We start from the raw sequence: 18,063 nt of genomic DNA, 5'->3' as shown, positions 1-18,063 counted from the left end.
ACATAAAGACTGATGCTACACAAGAGCAAAGAAATAAAAAATAGCAAAGTTGAGGAGAAAGTATACAGCATGGTTATCGTGCCAGCCATCTTGTGTGATATAGTGGAAAAGGCATACGCGTGTGAGGACACTTACCACTACAAAAACAATTACTACTTTTGTAGACTATAAATTTGGCTCATGTGAAATATACTAGTCTATTCTGAAAAGTTTTTGCTTATTTTGCAATCCATTTTGACTCCAGCGGACTTGAAGTGAAAATCATTTTACCTCACTTATGAACATTACTATAAATTTTACACTTATTCGATATTAAATATTTTACATTGTCTACATATTTAGCTACTTGACTACATATTTCACATTGCTCATTATTTATGTACATTTTTTGCAACACGGTGCTACATTAAGGTTCTAGCTATTTATTACTGACCTTTGCAATGGCATTGTATTTTCAATAGTATACAATGTTGCTTTAAAATATCAAAATTTTGTATGCTGCTCTCGGAAGGTGGTCCTGATAGTTTTGCAAATGAACTTCATCCGCCTTCATTAAGAGATAATAATTAATTGAGGTCAACACAAGTTTGGCAGAGCATTTGGAGATTTTTAATCCTGCATCATCCTGTATTACCTAATACATCAATAAGACAGTATCCCTTGGGATGTTGATGGAGGAGTAATTGAGATGCTACACCAGCTGGGATCCAGATGAAGAATGCATTAGAAAGCTTAATCACAATCATGTTGACCACTTAATATTCATCTTTCTTCCTTCCAGCATGCAGGAAATGAAATTATCAAGAAGTGGGAGGAGTTGGAACAGAGAGACACAGCTATGATCTTGGAGTTGAAAACTAAATGCAATTTAACAACCGCAGGTCGACTTAAAACTTAAAATACTGAATTATTTTTTGATCTCATAAATCACATTATTATTATTATTATTATTATTATTATTATTATTATGTTACTTATTTAGCACCAGCATATTCTGTTGTGCTTTAAAAATGGGAACAACCGAAATAAATCAAGACTGGGAAATAACAGACACACATAAAGATAAGAGGGCCCTGCTCACAAGCTTACAATCTATAGGGAAATAAGCAGTTATACACAAAAATAGGTTGTACACAGAAACAGATTTATACTGCTTTCACATTGCAGAAATGGGTAATGACACGGTATTCTTAAATGGGACTTTAAAACGGGTCTGAGCCTTGAGACCTTTCACATTGCAGGTGAAAACCGTTTTAAAAATCATTTAATACCATTCAAACATTCAACCCGTTTAACCCCCAAGGGACACGTTTCAAGCCATTGAAATAGAGCTGTTCAAACTGCCAAAAAAACGGCTTTAAAACGTGTAGGACTCTGCTTTTTAACCGTGTTGAAATACCGGTTAACTTTAACCGGTAAATCAACTCTGGCACTTTCACATTGCAGCCTTAAACGTTTTAAAATGGGAAAAAAACGTCAATATACCGTTTTAAAAGTGCGATGTGAAAGGGGTATTATACTTCATGGGCCCTAGGCTGTACTCCCCCCACCTACCCCAACCATCCCAGCAAAGAGAAAAAATTCTACATAAACTAAAAATTGAAGGCAAAGATTAAAAAATAAAATGAATCACCCTCAACTACTGAAATAGGCTGACATGAGGAAGGTCAACATTTTTTAGGTCCACATGGTCAGAAGATCAACACAAGCAAAAGATCGATATGTAAATGGTCGCAATACAATTAAAAATCAACTAGGATCATTGGCAGCTCTTATTTAGGAGCAGGGCTCCTGATGCACAATGGTCCCGATTCAGACCTGATGACATGGTTGCCAATTCGCAGCACTTCTTGAAAATTACAGCGAGTTGTAATTGGTCGCTGTGCACATTTGCAGGCGTGTGTTCAGGCCTGAAACAGGCCCAGTGGACTAAGATGGACTATGAAAAAATCTGACAGAGGAAACAGCTCACAATGTGATTGCCTGTAGTGTCTGTGATTGACAGGTACAACTTCCAATAGGAAGTCACTGCCAGTCACAGTGAAGCAAGCCAGTGCAGACCAGATCTGGTTCACTGACACTGAGGCCTGTATTAAGGCTTAATACATCTGCCCCATTGTTTGAAAAGTGATTTTTAAAAGCCGATTGGTTGATAGTTTATCTTTCTCCACTTTATCACTCTCCAAAGCTTAGTACATCTGCCAATATCAATATCACTAGAACATAAATCACATCTGTCCTTTCGTCACACTTACTAGACTCACAGCTCTTCTTAACCTTTGTACATATCCATCATCACTTCAAAGCGCCAATGAGCCCTGGGAGACTGTTTGGAGGGAAGCATCCTCACAGTGTGTATGTCACCAGTCACAAAGTCATATGGTATTTCTTCCGCACACCTTAGTCATGAAGGGGATGCCCATTCACACATCTTTTACTTCAGTGCTTACCTACACCTGACAGCACTAAGGGCAAATCTCCAGTAGCTACAATGCCTCACTATTAAATCCAGATGAGGATACCATAGGAAGACAGCAAGTTCTTTATTACAAATATCTAGTTATTACAATGTTTTTTCTTTTATCTCAATGATGTATTAAACAATTTTGCCTTCACAGCACAAAAGGAGTTAACTGCTTATAAAAGCAAATTTGATAGGCCGCAAAAAACACGTTTGACTTTCTTAAGATTCATTTCCTGTGTATTATTCAGGTTGTTCTATCCACTGCAACATGTGTTGTTGTTGTTGAAAATACAGTAATTTAGGGAAATGTGGAATGCACTTGCCATCTTCGCTTGTTCTGCATAACTTAACACCCACTTAATGTAGGCTCAGCAGGGAGCAATTAATGTTAGGAAACCAATTTAAAAATTCAGTAGGGTCTATTTGTATGCCTATGTGCACCGCAGGCTAAATTGCACTTAATATTGACATAAGTGGCTTGCCAAAACAAATGTAGGTGTCAAGGATTTGTTTAGGGTTGGGAAGCGATGTAAGGTACAGTATGTGGACAACAATGCATTTTGACATTTTATTTGTATTAGAATAGGATTCCAGATGGTCATAGACATGGCTGCCACCAGAAATTGATGGGATCAGGATTGACAAAATAGACAGGCCTCCTGCCTATGTAAAGCTGACCATACATTTGTCAGATTTGGCCACATTTCACCTAATTCCGATGGATCGGACAGAGAAATCAGGTGAAAAGTGTCCAACTCAGATAGGTTTGACATCGGATACAATTCGATGCAGGGTTCCGTGTGCATTGGATCGAAGTCGGAGGTCAGACCTGCTTGCACGTCTAATCTCTGACTCGGCCAGGCACCTGGCTGCAGGGAACGGGATCGAATGCAACATGCAAAAGGACCATAAGTGATGCAGGTTGGAGCTGCCTTAACAGCTCCAACCTCAAACCTCCCTCACACAAACCATCTAATGAACATGGTCCCTTCATCCCTCAAAAAAATCACTGGCCCTCATCTGGCCCTTAGCATAGAAGGGCTCTCATTTAAATGAGAATGCTGTGGCAAGTGTCAACTTTAGGCATGTGCCTGGATTAAATTCTACCACTAAATTCCAGGTGGTATCACCAAAATGCTGGCTCCTTCTCAAAGACAGGGAGCCAAGTGTTGCACTGTGACATTCTCATGAAGTGCCAGGCTCCTGTCACTAAAGAGGAGACATCAGTGCATCCAGAGTCTTTATGGGCAGCCCAGTATACTCATTGAATCCTGATTGGACCTTCCCAGCAAGCTTCCCACCCCTGGAGAATGACGAAAACATGTATTTGTCATTAGACCACACCCTCAACGTGAGTCCACAGCCTCATTCCAAACCAAAGATGCGCAAGAAGGGAATGTTTACTGCACTGGGTGTCACTGACCCTCAGTGTCGCATCTAGAGATGGCAGCACAGTTGGTGTATGGTTATCATTACTGCCTCACAACACTGAGGTCATGGATTTAATGCTCACCATGGCCCTAACTGTGAGGTGTTTGTATTTTCTCCCTGCACTTGCGTGGGTCTCCTCCGGGTACTCCAGTTTATTCCCACAATCCAAAAATATACTGGTAGGTTAATTGGCCCCCATTAAAATTAACATAGAATGAATGTGTGTGTTACAAGTGTTAGGGAATATAGATTGTAAGCTCCACTGGGGCAGGGACTGATGTGAACGTTCAACTATTCTCTGTAAAGAGCTGCGGAATATGTGTGCGCTATATAAATAACTGTTAAAAATAATAATCTAGACTAGAGAGTAATAGGGAAGGGGCACTGATGAATTAGAAGCAAAGCTGATGTGTACCCAGACCCTTTTCTGCATGTCCCGATTTCCGAACTTTGCAAAATTGGGCTGTATGATTTGTTAAGTATGAGAATGTGGAAAGTGACATTTTAGGGTATTCTGGTACTTACCCTAAAATGAAAATAGACAACCATTAAATAGAAAAACTCATAGAGTATGTATATGTAAATGCTCTATACAGCATATACCTAAGCTTCAGTGCATACTACCACTGTTCCTTTATTAGCTATTTAATGTTCCTTAGCAGTGATACTCTGGATGAACTAGCTTTCTTTTTTTATTTTGTTTTATTTGCTCAGTGCGAAAGCAGAAATGTTTCTTTTGTGGTCTATGATTTCACTGACCTCACAAACCAGCATTTCTGTGCCATCACTGCAAATTTCTATGGTTCAATCTTACAAATGATATGATATACCTTATTTGACTTATCATATATAAATATAAATAATGTAGTAAATCATTATGAACAGCAAACCCAAAGCAATAGTTTCCGGTTGAGAAAGCCGCCCTGTGTGCGGAGAAACGCGTTCCGAAGGACACTAAAGGAAGACACCCCGCTGCCGACTCACATCTATCTGTAGAGCTGACTCTGCTCCATCCACCAGCGGCAGACGCATACCGCCCATACGGACGAAGTGACAGAGTGCCGTGCAAAGCCAATTCAGCCTGGTAACCTGCACTTAAAGGAGGCGGCTGCTGTCAGGATACTCCCTAACACTGACTGAAGGAATCAGTCGAGACAACTGAGCGGCATCAAGGGGTGAGCTAGCGCTGTGGCGCAGATCTAAACAAATATTGACTGTATTTATTGTGTATTGTGCCGTGCAAACAGCATACAGTGGAGGCAGGACGGACACTGTCAAACAGTCATCTGACAGAAGTCCTTGCCCTCCACGTGCACGGGCACCCACAAAACAGCGCTACACGCTACAGAACCCTATGTACCCTACAGTTCTGAACTGTCAATCTGGACGTTTACAGCTATAAATTGTGTATTGTGCCGTGCAAACAACACACAGTGGAGGCAGGACGGACACTGTCAAACAGTCATCCGACAGAAGTCCTTGCCCTCCACGTGCACGGGCACCCACAAAACAGCGTTACACGCTACAGAACCCCATGTACCCTACAGTTCTGAACTGTCAGTCTGGACGTTTACAGCTATAGACCAGGAGTCACACTGGGACTCAATTTCATTGCTTTTTGAGAACCAATCCCCGACCTCTGGTCGTTAACATTTCTCAGAGTTAGGTATAAATGGTGCACCATTTGATGTGTTTTTAAATGCATTGTATGTTTTTTCGTTATTAATTATCAGTTTCTTTATTGTGTTGTTTTTAATAAAATTTTCTATTTCTTGTTCACCCTTGAGCGCCCCGCATATTTCTTTGTACTTTGGTCTTTTAAGAGGGCGGCAATCCTCTTTTGTGGTGGCTGCAGGGGAACAAGATACAGCACCTGGTCCATAGCGCCAAAGACCTAATTCCTTTTGTTCCCAAAGCAATAGTTATTTTAAAAGTGAACCAACACCACCAATCCCGGCGCTCAATGGTAAATATGGTACTTATATGTTAGTTGGGCGCCCACTAAGGTATTTCCTTAGTTTTCCGCGTCCGCTCGCCACGCTTCGGGCTCGGTGGCTTGCTGCGCTCACCACACTATATAAAAATCAACTCCATACCGACATGGGGTATGAGCGTACTAACTATAGTGGGCGCCCAACTAACATATAAGTACCGTAAATATAATTATAAATGCTGCAAGTGATCTGCGGATTCAGTCATAAATCCTGTCTGGTAAAGATTGCACGAAAAAAGTTTGGAGTCTACTATTGAAATAGCCATATACAAGTTCCTGATATTTCAGATTTGAATGCTGCTATTTATTTTATTTTTATTCTTAAGTTATACAGTAGTTCCATGTTTAAATAAATGTTTTAACGTTAAACAAGCACATACTTTGTCATTGTTGGAGAGCAAGCGACATTAGTAATTAATCACATCATTTTATAGAATATATATTCTCAAAACACCAGATGCAGGGCTCAAACTACCCCTATTATGCACAGAAAAGTCAACATTTTTATTAAATTGAATATTGCAATAGCTGAGTGTCTGTGTAATTGCTATACCTACAGCAAGACAAATGTCTAAGAGCATATTTTATAAACTGGAGCAAATACAGCAAAATATGCCAGCGTCACTCACATTTGTTATATAAATTCATATTTGTTATATAAATGTTGTAATATAAAGATTATATTTGCTATATAAAGTAAACATTACAGGTCATTATGATGAATGAAAATGTTTGCTTGGAAACTTTAACACCCACTTTGACACTCAAAGGGTTAACCAACCCGAAAAGCCTTACTACTAATTCTGTCTGGACATTTTTAAATATACCCTCCCTGCAGCAAATGGTGTGGTCAGTCTGCACATTGCAATTGAACATCTAGCTGTATATTCTCCTACAATAAAGCTGGGTACACACACAAAGATTTATCTGTCCAATCTGTCTGTTGGTAACAACAATCTGGATATGTATGGAAGAATATGACAATTAACCGTTTCCTCCCAAACACTTGAAAGTTTGATTTAACAAATGTATTTAAACAATCATTTGTATCGATTTTTCAGGGGAAAATGCCAGGTTTTATATTCCCACCAGTTAGATTGGAAAGATAAATCTTTGTGTGTGTACCCAGCTTAACTCTAAATGGGACCCCAAGTGAGCAGAAAGGAGTGGTTTTCCTTATTGAGCAACGGACATATCCTTCAAGTTTTCTTTCTTGCGGCTTTCTGTTGAAATGAAGAACCATACCGCAAATTACACTGTCCGCTGCTGATGAAGACATTATCTCTCACCATACCCAGTAAAGGAAAAGAAGCCAAGTCCAATTTTCCACTGTACAGTTTCCTTAACAAATGCTTTCAGCAGGTCCATTAAATTACATAAATGAAGCATTGGGCAACAATGTGGTATGAAACAAAGGAGGAAATGATTACTAATTCTTATCCCTTCTGAACAGCTCCAACAAAAGGAAACTCCCTGTTCGGGACAAAAGTATGCTTTCAATATTGTCTCAAAGTGCTGGGTTACTACATTTCAAAGGCTCCAATCCAAACACAAGTCATTTCATAATATGATTCCAACAGGTTTTGATTAATAATATTTAATTATCTTGGAATATATGACTGTACAAGAGCCTAAATACATGTTTCTTCCATTTCACTACATGTTTCTTTTATTTAGTGGGTGGTTGAGGAATTAGACCAATATGTTAATGTAAGCATGTTCCCATTTTGATCTGCCAAATAAACTAAATGTTCTCAAAGGCGATTCTTTCAAAACAATAACAACTAAAAAAAAATGGCTTTTAGGGTGGTAAGGAAATTTGCTCATCATATATTTCTCTAGAACACTGAGAAACGTTGGTCTGCATTTGGCACCTCATTACAGAAGCCTTCCAGAAGATAATGGAGGGCAGCTGCAGGTGGGAGAAGTGATGGATACATTACATATGTGGTAAGAAATGTTACTTTAATTAGGTGCATGGCCTAAATTTTAATTATGGCCACCACATAGATGCATGAGGGTCTGAGACGCTTGTGGGACGCTGCCTGTGGTGCATTTAGCAACTGGTAAAACATATCTTAAATGGAGGAAAAATACCTACCTGCTCTGTGCTTAACAGTGGCGTAAGTTCATCCCAGTTACCCGAAGGCAAGATATATATTGGTGCCCCCCACCCCACAACCTTATATAAGATATGTAAACTGTATGTCTGTTATGAATTATATCTATATCTATATCTATATCTATATATATATATATATATATATATATATATATATATAGTCCAAGTGTCCCAGCAGATGACTGCAGGGGAAATGCAAATAAATTCAATACTTTAGTCCATCAAAAGTAAATAGTAAAATAAGACAATTTATTCCAAGAAGATATATTCAATCATCCTGCCCCGGCGTTTCGGTCTCAACCAGACCTTTATCAAGGAGCCTATGATTTAAACAATAATAACAATATCAGGGTGTATCCAAAACACAGCAAGGTATACACCCAAACATAATATAAGGTTAACATACGTTTTTAGGATGCATCAAACATGGATCACATGGAGCTTCAACATCAGCCCAGGAGCGGGGGTACAGCTACATTAGGAGAGTGGCCCAGGTCCAGCTTTTATACCCTACTAATGGGTGAAATAAGAGACACATGCGTCTCCATCAGCCTCAGCGCCGTGACGGCGCTGCCGCACTTGATGCAATGATGCAGTCAGGCAAATAGGTAGATGTATGCATGGGTCTTGATGTTAATCAAGATGGCGGTTGTCATGGCCCGCACAGTGGAACGCAAATAAATGTCTAGCGCCACCTGTAGGATGCTTCATGTGTATACTACCTCTAAGATACATAGTGAGCTGGAAGTGCGCTATAAACGAAGGGGTATGGGCTGGATCTATGAATGGGACAGAATATATTGTAAATGCCGGGGCCATCAATAGTATGGAACTTATATAGGATAAACATCTCATAGTTAGATGTTTATTGGTTACTATATTGGTGAGTGCGTTCCCATTCAAAGGGTGCCAAGACTGGATCTGGGTCCTCCACAAGATCAACTAATACAATGATGTGTATTTTTACATCAGGGATCTATCAAATGGATCAATTAATAATGCACTGGGGGGGTAGAATCATATTCGAACATACAATGCGTCAAGAAATATGAAAACAAAAAATATGGAAAACAAAAAAATTACTTGTAATCAATTGATACAACATATGATTAATTCTGAGGGTTTTGATGTTGGCACTGGGTGCAATCAGAACTACTGAGATGCGGGGTGGGTCCAAGTATGAAGTCTGGCCCGCCACTGTTCTCACAGCTACCCAGCTGGCCAATTAGTTAATTTTTAAGAAATATAGACAGAGGGTTATGTTCGTTAAGTCCTCTTGGGGATAGTGTTCCCAACTGATGGATCCACCTACATTAGTTTTTCTTTAAGAGAAGAGTTCGATCACCACCTCGTAGTGGTGGAAGGACCCAATCAATTAGCCTACATCTGAGGGTGGATATCTGATGACCTGCGGCCAAAAAGTGACGAGGTACAGGTAACTCAGCTTTCCCTGTCTCGATCGCAGCACGGATGGAATTTCGGTGATTGGCCATCCTTTCGCGGAATTTGCGCGTAGTCATACCCACGTAGGCCAGTCCGCATGGACAGTTCAATAGATATACTACGTGGTCGATCAAACAGTGTAGTCAATATTTAATTTTGATTGGTTCCCCGAATGGGGGTGGGGGAAGTAGTGCCAGGTGTCATGCTGTTACACGTGGTGCATCCTGTGCAGCGGAAGCACCCAGGACGTGTAGTGTGTAGCCATGTGGTCTTCAACTCAGGATTCGGGCTAACAGTTGGTCTCATGAGTAGCTGTTTGAGATTAGGGCCTTTTTACGTATATATATATATATATATATATATATATATATATATATATATATAGAGAGAGAGAGAGAGAGAGAGAGAGAGAGAGAGAAATAGAGAGAGAGAGAGAGAGAGAGAGAAAACACAGTACTTGTGTATTATCTGGGCGCCCAATTTTATCATTGCATGCCACTACTTAAGGCATGCAATGCAATGCGATTTTTCATTGTAAAGACCAGATTTTTCATTGTATAGTCACCCATGGGAGATTTCATACCCCCACTATCCAAGTACGCATGGAGTTGATTTTATATAGTGTGGCGAGCGCAGCGAGCCACCGAGCCCGAAGCGTGGCGAGCGCAGCGAGCCCCGCGGATTACTTTACATGTATTCTGCATCCGCTCGCCACGCTTCGGGCTCGGTGGCTCGCTGCGCTCGCCACACTATATGAAATCAAGTCCATGCGTAGTTGGATAGTGGGGGTATGACATCACCCATGGGTGACTATACAATTAAAAATTGGGTCTTTACAATGAAAAATCGCATTGCATAAATTGTATGCCACTATATTGCATGCAATGCAATGCAAAAATCGGGCGCCCAGATATTACACAAGTACCGAAAACACATATATTTCAGAACTCTGACACAGAAGCAACATTGTTGGCTTTCATTTAATAAATTTAAACTTGCAGGGGAGCAGAGGTGCCCCCTTGGGAGCAGGAGCCTGGCAGTAGGTGACTCCATTGTCTCCCAGAGTTCTGCCTGTGGTGCTAAATGCATGGTCTATCCAAACTGCTATAGGGACTAAAGGATAAACTGACAAATTATTAATATGACTAATTTTATAATACCGAAAATGTAATCAGAGGCAATCCAAACGTAATTGTCCAGCTAGGGGCTATCCAATTAGACAGTACATGCCAAGCATTATCAGAGATTTTGTTTTGCTTGCCTGAGGCAGGAGACACCAAATCCCTGAAAGCTGGGTTGGCTGAAAACACAGGTTTCAATGAATCTGTGTGTTTTCGGGAGGAAATTATTATTTTTTATTTTCGGTCAAACAAATCGGGTAGCCTGAATAAAAAAATATTGTGAAAAACGACTGTTTTCCGCACCTAATGTTTATTCAGGGCTAATTGGATACCCACATAGATAAATAATTAAGTGATGAAAACATAAGTGGAGTTGTGCACATGGCACCTGATTCAGGTTCTGTTGTTACTGCAGCACTTGCTAACACTTAAACTTCTTTTCCCCTTGAGAATGGCATAGTGTCCATGTATGAGTCTCTGCTCTGCAGACATATTACCGTGTAACCATGGGGTGTGGTATAACTCACAGGCAATATTTAGGTCGATAGTCAATAAGTCAAACTAAAGGTTGACATGCCCAAGGTCGACACAAGCAACGTTTGACATGTTTTTTTTTGTGTAGCAATGTTGACATGGCTTGCCATGCTTTGAACCAGTTGCCTCACTCCACTAACACTGTGTTCATCAAGCTTGACCATTCCCAGCCCGAGTCCATGTGAATGGTAAAGTATAAAAAAAAAAAAAAAAAAAAACACAGCAAAATTGTAAAAAAAAAAACTTTGTCGGCACCTTTTTACCATGTTACCCTAATCATTGGGTGTCAGGCACCAGATACCGTATCCATGTAGGGCATGAGCGAAGATGACCACTTGTGTGTCAGAACCAAAACCTGCTATTAAAACAGACAAGAAGAACTTTGGGGCAAACATTTTTGAGAGACTATCTTTCACTATATATGTTATGCTGTAAATCTCATTTAGAAATGCAATGTAGGACTAGCGACTAGCGCACAGCACACATGAAATATGGTTGTGACATGAAGGCAAACACTGAAGAAGTCACTAGTATCAAGCTTATAAGTCATAGGCAGTCAACTTAATCATAAGCATTAACAAATTAGTAGTCTATGCTGTTATCATAAAAAGTAATAATTAACTAATAATATGCAGACTGTCTCCTTGCATAAACCGCTGAGTAGATCCCACATGCAGAGTTCACACAGCGGCAGTGGTTTGACTCACAATTCTCACAAGGGAGCAATTTAGTAGCTTTATGTAAGTGAAATTGAATATGTTGCTGCCAGGCTAACTGCATCTTCTTAATTATGTTCCTGTTACGACCGCCTCGATTCCATTACAATTAATATGACATTATGAACTCCATTTTACCGTTTATGATGCCAAATTATACGTGGGCAATTACAGGCTTCAGAGTTCTTTGTCATATGGTAACTATGTAAATTATGTGTTTTGTAATTCTGGAATGAAGCAAATTTTCAGCACACTTGACCGTGGATTACAAAACTCAAGAAGTTGTGTAGACAAGTTTTAAAACGAATCCGCCTTATTTCACAAACAGTAGGGATGGGAAGTGCAGTCAAATACGGCTTGCCTTGTGATCACCGATCCCTAGGTTTAGAATTAATTTATGACACTAAGAAAAATGTACTACCTATGAGCATAGGCGCCGATTCCATGGGTGCTCTGGGGCCCAAACACCCATTAAAAATGATAAGCACCCACGGACCACGGGCAGAGCTCACCCACCGCTGAGTCTGAAAACACATTGGCGGAACTCCTGGGCAGTCAGTGACAGGGTCTCTGCAGCAGATGGGAAGTCAGCGGCGGGGTCCCTGCAGCGGATGGAAACTAGTAGAGCCAATACCGCTACTAGTTCCTATCTGCCGCAGGGACCCTGTTGCTGATTGCCCATCCGCCGCAGGGACCCCGGAACTCCCCAGCGCTGCACGGACCTTGTTGTGGCCCTGCCCGGATCTCCGTCTGCCGGGAGGGGGGGGGGCGTCTGGGGGGCCCATTGCAGGTCCACACCCCTTTCCTAAAGGACATGCCTCCTTGAGCACCCACCAGCAAAAAACATAAATCGCTGCCCCTGCCTGTGAGCAAGACAATGACCACGGGTTTCTGAGTTTGTACTGTACTTCCAGATCATCTGCTTTTCATTTGAAAAGTAAAGCAAAAAAACTTGAGAGACTGGCCAGCCCAGTGCTGGAATCTCTACACAAAGTAAAGTAGGATTCAATTACCTGTACCCAGGAGTTAAAGTGAGGGGGAACAGGGTGGAACGGAGTTCCACCACCTTTAATGGTAAGGTGGAACATTTCAACCTCCACATTGGCCCTGCACAGTAATTCTCACAGAAAAATAAAACTAAAACAAATGGGATGTGCCTTTCTGCATAAGGGGGTGATCCCTATAAGCCCCAATGCTTTGTTGCTCGAAAATAAAATGGCTGATAATGACCAACGGTCATATATCGCACTATCAAGCAATCCAATTACTGCCCATTTTTGAGGGGAGAAAATGGTCCAGTTTTCGGGTGTGGCTATGTCGGAATTACTTTATATTCTGAGTTGTGTGTGGTTTGTGGACTACGTGTATGTATCTATGATAATTATCACTACTCTCTCAGATGGAAGAGCAGAGTGGCATGATGCATAGGAGGGTGGTGCGGGCAATGCTGAGGCCTTCTCTGGCTAGTGCACTGTGCTAACAGGTATGATAGATCGACAGTCAATAGGTCAACACAAAAAGGTCAACATGCACTAGTTTGACCTTGATAAAAGGTCAACACGAGCAAAAAGGTCAACATGGCAAAGGGGCATGTGTCTTTCCAGTTTTTTCAGACTGTTTCATGCTTTACGATCCACACAGACTCCGATTGGGCATGGTAAAGCTTGCCGAGGGCAGCGGTTGCAGAGAAAGCACCAGGCCTGAAGAATGGCAAGCAATGATGCCCTAGTGCTGTGGGATGTGTACAGCAGATAAGGATGAGTCTAAACATGGTCCGAGCATCATTCTAGTTACCTTGTGAAAACAATCCTGGCCACTCTCCTTCTGGGGCCCAGGTTTCTGATGGTATTATTTATTTATTATTACGTTATTTATATGGTGCACACATATTCCGCAGAGCTTTACATAAAGAATATTTGAACATTCATATCAGTCCCTGCTAGGGTGGCCAATCCTGGTATTGGGGGGAATGCAACTATTTAATGATTTAACCAGGAAAGCCCAAGTAATAAGTAAAGAATTAAAAAAAAATAGAGAATCATTTACACTTAAAGTGAACATCACATGTTTTACACTGGTCTAACTTTAGCATTATGCTATAGAAGGTGTACTGCAATGACCCAGGATATGTGGGCTTAACAAATTAGTCACAGTTTTAAAATAACCCTAGAGCTATTTACATAATTCACGAGTCATTTGTTATGCACCATTACTTCCCCTTCTCAACAAATGATCAGCATCTGCATAATATGCAGTACTGAAAAATGTTTACTAAAGGATGCAACGGTGATATTAAAGACCTTTGGTAATAGTAGTCATCCATCTCAAACATGTACATGAATGTACATGTACATGAATTCTTATCAAGTTAATGTAAAAAAGGCTTTTAACTTTGACAAATGATGCCTGGGTTTCAGGCTGCATGATCAAAATCACATTATTCATGGTTCTCAGATGTAAGGGCAGACAGACCATTGACCCAAAAAAGGAAGGAAAAGGGGAAACAGCACTGACCTATAATGAAGCTGAAATATACAAATGTAGTTTTTGTCAGACCAGCAGCAAGCCTAATAACAAATAAGTACGGCCTTCCAGTTATAGAGCACCTTTTCTGGTTTGCCTGACGTTCAATATTTACTGTAAGCAAAATTATTTTATAGCACAACACAGGAACATATTTAGGGGTGGGAGAGACAGATATAGTTTAAGAATGTATTTATTTATGTGCCGTTACTGTAAGCACCTTTTCACAAACCATAAATTCAAGTATTTAACGTACACCCAAAAAAGTTGTTTGTATAGTTCATTTGACTAAGATAATGACACCTCTTTTGTTGCTAAAAATTCAACTCCTTTTCAACAGTGTTTACGGGTGGGCAGGGATAAACAGGGTACTTCAGGAAATGAGTGTAAGGACTTTTTGTGTGATTATGTTACGCAGAAAGGACCCAAGTAACATGTGTCATTTATATGTGGATGGAAAAAGACGACAAATAGAAGCAATGTACTGTACTTAAAGTAAAGCTAAAGGTTCCTGGTCTATTAGGTCATTTACATATCGAGTTTCCTTCAGGTGCGCTGGTTTTCTACCACAATTCAAAAGCATACTGGTAATACCCCTTTCACACCAGAAAATGCAGGGACCCAACCGTGAATTCGGCCCAGGAATCATGCCGGGGCATTCCCATGTTGGCTTATTTCACACCAGAAAAGTCCCTGCATTTTCTGGTGTGGAAAGGAGGCGGGGAGGAGGCGACCAGGAGCTGGGATGGCGGCAGAGGCCAGTGAACAGTACACACCCTAGGTTGCTGGTCCTCGGTGCAGGCCGGTGATCCACACAGGCGGTGGGCGCAGAAGAAAGGTGTTCATCCTGTCATCTGTGTCGGGTTGAAATCCTGGCAAATTTTCCTGGTATTTTGGCCCAAGAACCTTACAAACAGCAATAGTCGCAGCCCCAACCCAGGAATTTAGGCTGGTGTGAAAGGGTTTTAAGTAAAAAAAAAAAAGATGGCCGTTGTTTGTTTGGGTGTACTGTATATGTGGTCAGAAATATGCGAATATGTCCAAAATCCCTTCGTAACAGGCTCACCTATGGGATGACTTTTACACTGGCTGCAACTCATTGCAGGTAAAACGTAGACCTGGACTTCAGCCTAGCATTTTTCTGGACACTCCCAGCATTTTCCTAGGCACGCCAGTTTTTTTCTTAGCACTCCCACTAAATGGACAGTTTCCACCCCCAGACACTTCGGGGGAAATTTACTAAAGGAAATTTGTAAAAAATAGGTGTATTTGTATCCAGAAATACACTTATTTTTAACATTTACTATCCCGAAAATAAGGCAATTCGTATTCGTATTGATGTGCTATAAATACGAATTGCCGTATTTTCAGGATAGTAAATTTCCAAAAATAAGTGTATTTCTGGATACAAATACACCTATTTTTTACAAATTTCCTTTAGTAAATTTCCCTCTTCTTGTCAATCACCTTAAGAAAAACGGGAATATACAAAAAAAATGAAAGTACTTCATCACAGGAAGTCCTCAGGCCTGCATAATACGGGCTGTACACATGCACAGTGTATCGATCATCAGCTGCTGTGCAAATTTGCAGCCATGTCATCAGTTCTTAACCAGTCCCATATAGTGCATAGGTGCACTATATAAATGATTGTTACTAAACAATATAAAATTGAAGCAAGTAACTATAAAGCTGACCATACATTTACAGATTTATTGTCTGATCTGGCTGGTTAGAACAAAAACCTGGTAATGGTTGAGAGCAAATGACAGTTGACCATTTGCTGTGAAATGCTGGAATACTGCCAAAACCTGTCACTCACATATTACCAGGTTTTTGTTTCAACCATCCATAAATATAAATCTGTAGATGTATGGCCAGCTTTAGTTTAGTGCTAAGCTCCGCTGCCTCATGGCAAACCCGCAAATCAATAGTTAAAAAAAGGAAACAAAATGCAGCTCTTAATATAAAAAAAAAGAGAAACCACAAAACAATAAAGCAAGCATTGTCACTAAGCAACTACACCTAAGAAACATAATTATTAGGCTATACATATGCTTGCAGTGGATATTCTGTCATTGTGTATGTAAAACCTGTCTTCTATGACCCCAGTAACCTGTACATCAGTTATCTATGCATTTCTCCAAATCAAAGTAAGTTACACTTCAGGAAATACAAGATCTTGAGATACACTTTGGCTGCGGACAAAAGCCTATCAATCAAATTACAACAGATTAGGTTTATCTAATGGCCTTTACCCCCTCTGCAACTGGAGGGAGAAGGAATACAAGCAGGAATAGGCTATTTTGTTTATAGTAAAAAAATGCTTCAAATATATACTGTATCTGTATACATACATATCTATCTATCTATCTATATATACAGGATCGGAAAAATATTATTAAATATTAAATATATTGGGACACACTGTGTTGCCTTAAAGGAGCACCCCCTCAATTTTCAAAAGTCGGCCGTGAGTGCAGAATCTACAAAGATTTATATATATATATATATATATATATATATATATATATATATATAGATAGATAGATAGATCTATATATACATACACACATCTATCTATCTACACACACACAGCTTGTTCTGATGTTGGATGCACACAGTATGTTGGATGCACAAAGTATGAGTGGAAACTTCTAGTGGAATGGTTATTCTTTCTTTTGTGAGAATTTTGTGTGAAAATAGTACACACGATTACGGTTGATCTTGAAGATCCTATCAATAACCCAGAAGTTGATCATCTTGTTTTTGGGCCATTTTTATTTTACTTATCATTGTGACTCTTTCATTCGGGGTCTATCAGAACAGTTTTTAGAAGTACATTTTTCTATATAGCATATTGACATTACCCCTGATGAAGTCCTAACTGATGAAACGCGTAGGTTTTTTTGTTGTCTCTTCTCTACATATTACATATGAACATATTTGCCTGCAGTACTTTATTAGTGTCTTCGCTGTGAGAAGCCTGGAGAAAAGACACTGCACTGCATGTGTGTGAATTAAATCCCAACTCCAAACCTCCCCAAAAAAACAAAAAAATAATACTGTGGTTTGTTGATGAAACAAGTGAAGGAATCAGAAAAATAATGGTTAAATAGACCTAACAGTGACATAAAACCATTTTAAAAATGTATTTTGTTTTTCATTAATAAGTCAAAGTTTGCAGAATTTTGGGGAAAGTCAGCGTTTGTTTCTCAGAAACATTAACATGCAGCAGATGTGCAACCAAAGTAACCACAAACAGCAAACTCTCACTGTCAGAGATTTACATTGGTAAACTGACCTCTGAATTCACTGTGATCATATGCAAGTTATGAGTACAACATTCTTATGAAAAAAACATCTTCAATAAGAAGTTGCAGACTTTAATGGAGCATTTAGAAGTAGTGGATGCATTAATGTGGTATAGTTTTATGTGCCCTTCAACGTAAGACGCCAGACACATTTGCAGTGTTCTGGTCACATGACTTCCCACTCTCTTATGGATTTAACTTATTCAACTGCTTTACAGTGAAATAACTGTCAAGGAATCTCTCATTGTTGGTAATAATCTCACATGCCAAAGTTTGTGTCCTCTTCTGATCTGTATGTGTTGGTAATATGCGTTATATAGTCAATGTGCACAAATGCTCAACCAACTGGATGAATTAAACGGATCCAATCTCCGGAAATCTAGGATGCTCCTGATTTTGTGG

The 18,063-nt window shown here is 40.0% G+C and overlaps 1 protein-coding gene across 1 annotated transcript in view; it reads right to left on the bottom strand.

Annotated features, from left to right (window-relative positions):
- Positions 1–18,063, bottom strand: part of SLIT3 (slit guidance ligand 3) — a 627,553-nt gene that overhangs the window by 348,637 nt on the left and 260,853 nt on the right. The gene's annotated exons all lie outside the window — the stretch shown is intronic.

This window comes from Crinia signifera, chromosome 4 (genome assembly GCF_055691185.1).
Source record: "Crinia signifera chromosome 4, ASM5569118v1, whole genome shotgun sequence".
Taxonomy (NCBI): Eukaryota; Metazoa; Chordata; class Amphibia; order Anura; family Myobatrachidae; genus Crinia; species Crinia signifera.
Note: the sequence above shows the minus strand (reverse complement) of the source record. Positions and strands in the feature narration are given on the sequence as shown.